Source organism: Mustela nivalis, assembly GCF_964662115.1.
Source record: "Mustela nivalis genome assembly, chromosome: 12".
Classification (NCBI taxonomy): Eukaryota; Metazoa; Chordata; class Mammalia; order Carnivora; family Mustelidae; genus Mustela; species Mustela nivalis.
In genome coordinates, this window is record NC_139031.1 from 32,758,085 (window position 1) to 32,764,084 (window position 6,000).

Genomic DNA, 6,000 nt, shown 5'->3' on the forward strand with positions numbered 1-6,000 from the left:
TAGGTGCCTTTAATTTCTTTCAGTTTTGTAGTTTTCAATGTATAAATTTTATAAATTTTTGTCATACTTATTGTAAGAATTTAAATTTTGATGCTGTTGGTGAATGACACTTTATTTATTTCAACTTCTAATTTTTTGCCTCTAATACATGGAAATACAATTTTTACAAGTTTAGCTTATGCAACCTTGCTAGTCTCACTTATTATTCCTAGTAGTTTATTCTGTAGAGTCCATCAGATTTTCTATATAGATAATCGTGTTGTCTGTGAGTAAAGATGGTTTTACTAATTCTTTTCCATTGTGGATCCCTTTTATTTCCTTTCCTTACCCTATTGGTTCAATGGCTAGAACCAAAGATACAAATTGAACAAAGATAGTGCAAGCAGACATTCCTGTAGGTTTCTGATCTTTTGGAAGAAAACTTTCAGTATTTTGTCATTAAATATGTTTTTAAATAAAAGGTAAAAATACCTTTTATCTGTTGTAGAAGTTCCCTTTTATTAAGTTATCTGCTGCTACATTAGAAATTACTAAGCATCCAATTCTTGGTTTCAGTCATGATCTCCCAGTGGTGGGCTCTGGGCTCAGTGGTGAGGCTGCTCCAGATTCTCTCTCCTTCCTCCTCTGCTCTTCCCCCGACTTGTACTCTGTCTCTCTAAAGAAATAAAAATAATTTTTAAAAAATTAAATTATAACTTAGTGGTTTGAAACAACAACATGCATTATCCTATAGTTTCTGTGGTTCAGGTATACAGATCCCACTGAGCTAAAACTTGATAAGTCCTCTACACAAACCCTCTGACAAATGAGTTTTTTCTAATCTGTTTCAGAAGGCAGAAAGTGCTGTAAAGAAATTAAAGTTCAGATCCTATTAAAATGGGGAGTCTTTGGTAAACATCTTGGGCTTTTAGGTGAGAAAGCCTATGCCCTAGGAATAAGGATTATGCCCTAGGAGTAGTGAGTCTGCCCTTGGAGTATCAGCAAAACTGTATGAATATGATACACTCTTACATAAAGTCATATTCACCTTAACAAAGCCTAAAATTGAGTCATGACAGCTGCAGTTCACCCTCTAAAAACTTAACAATTTGCCAAAAGAAAATTTTACACTCTCCAAAGGAAAATAACATAATCCAGAGTTTCTTTACTATAATTTTTGCAATGCTCAGAATGTAATATAATATTATCACTAGACATGTGAAGAAGCAGGAAAATGTTACTGATACTAATAAATAAGTGCTTTTGTTTCTAAATTAACAGGAGCAAGTCCAGGGATAACCCAGATTCAGAATTTAGCAGAAAATTACTTAAAAATAACTTCATTTTCCAAATAATTTTAACTTTGAAAAAAAACCTATTTTGGATTTAGAAATTGATTAAAAACCATTGTTTCTCTCTTAATTTCTGTGGTAAAAATTCTAACATTCTCAGGTAATGAGAGTAAATATATGGTCTTGTGAGAGTCAAGAAGGAGATCAGTGCAAGGAAATAAAAAGGAGAAACGTCATAAACAAAGTTAAATAATGCATTATTTCCCTTCCTAAAATTTCAAATTTAAAGATAAATACAATTTTGTGTCTATCAAATTAAGAGAAGTTAAAATAAGTATCAATATAACACTGTATTACTACTTGAAGGGTTAAATTGTATATACTTAAGAAATGTGACATTATATATCAGAAACCTTAAAATCCTTAACATATTTGATAGTAATTTTATTTCTAGGACTATATCTTCAGAACAAAATTGCAAGCACAGGCAAAGATTTCTATGTAAGTCTGTTTATTCTAACCTAATAAAGTGTCAGGAACAAACATATTTCTTATAAAGTTGACTGATTTGTTAATTATTCACCCTCTTTTAAAAATTCATGCAATCATTTAAATATTAATTTATTTAAAAATAATATATATAATCATATGTAACTGATATATATACACACATATATATATATGTATGCAATAATATGTAATCATGTATCATGTATATAGTACTTTCTCAATTAAACAAAATTATATGCATTCAAAAACTAGAAAATAAACAATAATATTAATATTTATTATTTTTGGCTCCAAGACTGTGATTTAAAGTTATTATTTTCTTGTATACATGCTTCAGCATTTCCTAGTGTTCCCACATGATTGTCTGACATCTCTTCATATACTTGGAGTCTCTCACTTTCCTGTTCTTGTACCTTGAATAAGCTCCTCCAGACTTTTTATCTCTGCTTGCTGATTAATCTTCATGGATCAGTTCAAATTTTATCTTCTCCCAGAAACCTTCCATAGAACCTGTAGCTGGAAGTTATTTATACCATGTCTAAAGTGTCATAGTACATTATCTCTACTTCTTTATGACCTTGTCACTTTCTATCCTGGATTTTAGCTACTTATGTATATATTATGATTCAGTGGGAAACAGAATTTAAGTTTGTTGAGAAAAGGAATCTTTTAATTTTTTTTCTATATTTCACAGCATTTAGCTTAATGCAGAGCATGTGGGCATTTAAAAAATCTGTTGAATAGGGGTGCCTGGGTGGCTCAGTCAGTGGGTTAAAGCCTCTGCCTTTGGCTCAGGTCATGATCCCAGGATCCTGGGATCGAGCCCCACATCGGGCTCTCTGCTCAGCAGGAAGCCTGCTTTCCTTTCTCTCTCTCTGCCTGCCTCTGCCTACTTGTGATCTCTCTCTGTCAAAAAAATAAATTTAAAAAAATCTGTTGGATGAACACATTTATGAAAATATAGATAATAACCAAAACCAACAATTCAATAATTCAGAATTTACTATGTGATCATTTGTGTATATATTTGAGGATATGGCTAAATAAGCTCTTTCTTCAAGAACAATTTACTACATTAATGACAAATATATATATTATACTTTTCACTGGTTAGTCATTGCTGTGGATATTTAATATAAATTAAATCATTAAATCTTCTTAATTACCCTACGAGGACATTTAGACACGAGATGCTAAGAAAATTGACCGAAGTCATACGGCTAGTAAGGATTAGAACCCAAGTAGTCTGAGTCACCAAATCTCGTTCTTGGTCATATTACAGTGTTCTGAGTTTTCGATAAGTCTTCTGATATGTCGCATACCTCTGCAAAGCAGTGGTTATGAAAAATCCTTTCATCTAAATGGCATTAAGTTTTGTGGATAAATTACATACATATACCCATTTATATTTATGTTTATATGGATATGTGTGTATATGTGTGTGTATGTGTGTACACACACATACACACACACACACACACACAGGATGAATATACTTCAATGCCTAGCCAGTTCAAATTAAGTGCTAACCCTGACTTGCCGCAACCTTCAATTGTCCATCTACTTGCCTTTATATTTAATCCTTGGATTAATTGACCAGAGTTTTTGCCAGAAAGTCACTTGAAAATTATCTATATACAGCAATCTCTGCCTTTACAAATGAATGCAGATAATTCATTAGGCAATTAATTGTTAACTTTGTCCTGAAAGAATAAGGTTAGAAGAAATTTATTTTTGTGGAAAGGGAAATACGGCAATAACAAGTCTACAATGATGGGACCTCTTTTTTTTTTTTTTTTAAGATTTTATTTATTTATTTAACAGAGAGATATCCCAGGTAGGCAGAGAGAAGCAGGCTCCCCACTGAGCAGAGAGACGATGTGGGGCTCAATCCCAGGATCCTGAGATCATGACCCAAGCTAAAGGCAGAGGCTTAACCCACTTAGCCACCTAGGTGCCCCAGGACCTAACTCTTGACAGGTTATAATCCAGATGAGTAACTCAGGAGTGCCCTGTATGATTCTTGGGAAACTAGGGATAAAGTTGGGGATTAACAGCTATGCTGGTCAATACCTGGGTAAGAAAGGCAGGAGATACTTGAGTCTTAATCTCTTTTAGAATTTGCTTGGGAATGTCTGGATTGCTCAGTTGGTTAAGCAACTTCCTTGGGCTCAGGTCATGATCTGGAGACTGAGCAGGGAGTCTGCTTCTCCCGCTGACCTCTCCTCCTCACATTCCCTCTCTCTCTCTCTCTCTCTCTCTCTCTCATTCTTTCTCTTTCTCTCTCAAATAAATAAAATCTTTAAAAAAAAAGAATATTGCTTGGGATTAACCTCATTTTGGGGAAATTAATCTAAAGAACCCAAAGACCTATCTAGAATATTCTAAAATTACTTACAATATCCCACTATATGTTATTTTTAGCTTCTTTGAGGAAAAAAAAAAAAATTAAAATAGCAGATGGAAGAATTGCTTGGCATCCATCCAGGCCATCTGGTTTAGCCACAGAGACACATCCACTAGGACAATTTACTCATTATAACAGAAGGATACAGCTTAACAGGATAGAAGACTGGAATTCCTCTTCATCATCAAAGATGTGCCCAGAATATCTGAAGAACTGCCATTGTCCTTCTATCTTCCTAGAAAAGCAAACAAACAAACAAAAACTTGTAAATACAGATCATTTGGAGGCTGACAAAGGCTATGTGTCTACCAAAACCAGTCAGTTCAATGAAAAAAAGAAGTCCATCATAATTGTAATTTTCTTGCAGAGAGCACTAACAGACCTTCTAGACTCTTCACTTCCTTTTTGGAGCACCACCCTGTCATGGTCATTGTGGTGTGATGTCTCTTTTGATTGTGTACTAAATCACCTTGTTAAGCTTTCTGGTAGCCCATATGCAGATGGTCTGTTGTGCGTCTCACAATTGGTCACATCTGACTTGTCAGAATATGTTCTAACTATTATGGCCTACTCTGAGATCGTACAAATACTTTCCCCAGAATGACAGATATTCCACAACCTTGGATTTCATTTTTTATCCCAAAACATACTTTGTGTAAAAGAAACCTCTAAATACAATGAAAAATGACATTTCCATATATGTGTTTTGTAATACTTTGTCCCCAATTACAAATACTAATACCTGTACGTGGTACATAATTCTAATGATATAATCCAGTCTTAGTGTTTTACTGCCATTCATAAACTGCTTCAGCAGAACTACTTGTGATTTACAGCGTCAATAGAACCCTTTAAATTACATCCTATATTATGTCGTAGGGCATGTATTGCCCTATGGTCTCACATGCAATGTCAGAGGCAGAGGGAACAAGAGACGGAAAATTGTGATTTCACTGTAAATCAAAAGCTAAGTGTTGTTTATGAGCACTGGGGTTTTAGCACATGATATCATTTCACTTTTTTTCTTATAACAGTTAACCTAATCTGGGACAAAAACCTAATTCAATCAACAATTATTTATACTTTTATGTCTTTGGCTTTGATAAGGAAAGGCAAATACTAACCATATAATTAATTCTCCTAAAATTACTCTGTTACTTTAAAAATTGGCTGGATTTTTACTGTAGGAACGCAAAAAATATCGAAAGGGGTGCATGCTTATCCTTATGCTTATTGCATACATTGTTGGGCACTCTACAAACATTTGTTGAGTTTTCCATTAGTTATAAAAAAAATTAAATTTACAAATTAAATTGATTTATTAATTTGTGCATAATTAATCATATAAAACAGTGAGAGTTGCGCTTGAGAACCCATCTAGTCACCAGTAAGTTTGTTTATTTTTTAATTTAGATGATTTGATAAATAAGTGAAATCACAGTACACCAGACATAAAAGTTGGATTCAGAGGAGACACTAAATTCATTTCATGGCCTAAATACTTGAAATTTCATATCATCTTTAGTGATTTATTTTAAGACTTGTGATGACAACTGTAATTTTTCAAAGCACTTTAGGGTAGCTTGACCTTGAATTTTTGCAGGAAAAGATGTCTTTTGACCTCAGATTTCCCCACAAAATCTGAGCCTAGTAGTAAGTAGTTAGAGTTAAAGCAGTAATAATTTGTGATTGAAATGCAAACATTTCATCTGAGCATAACCAGTTTCACTTACTTGGAAGTAAAATAGTGTAAGAGACAGAAAAATCAGAGTGAAAAGGCAGGAATACACAAACATAACTTTTCATCTTATA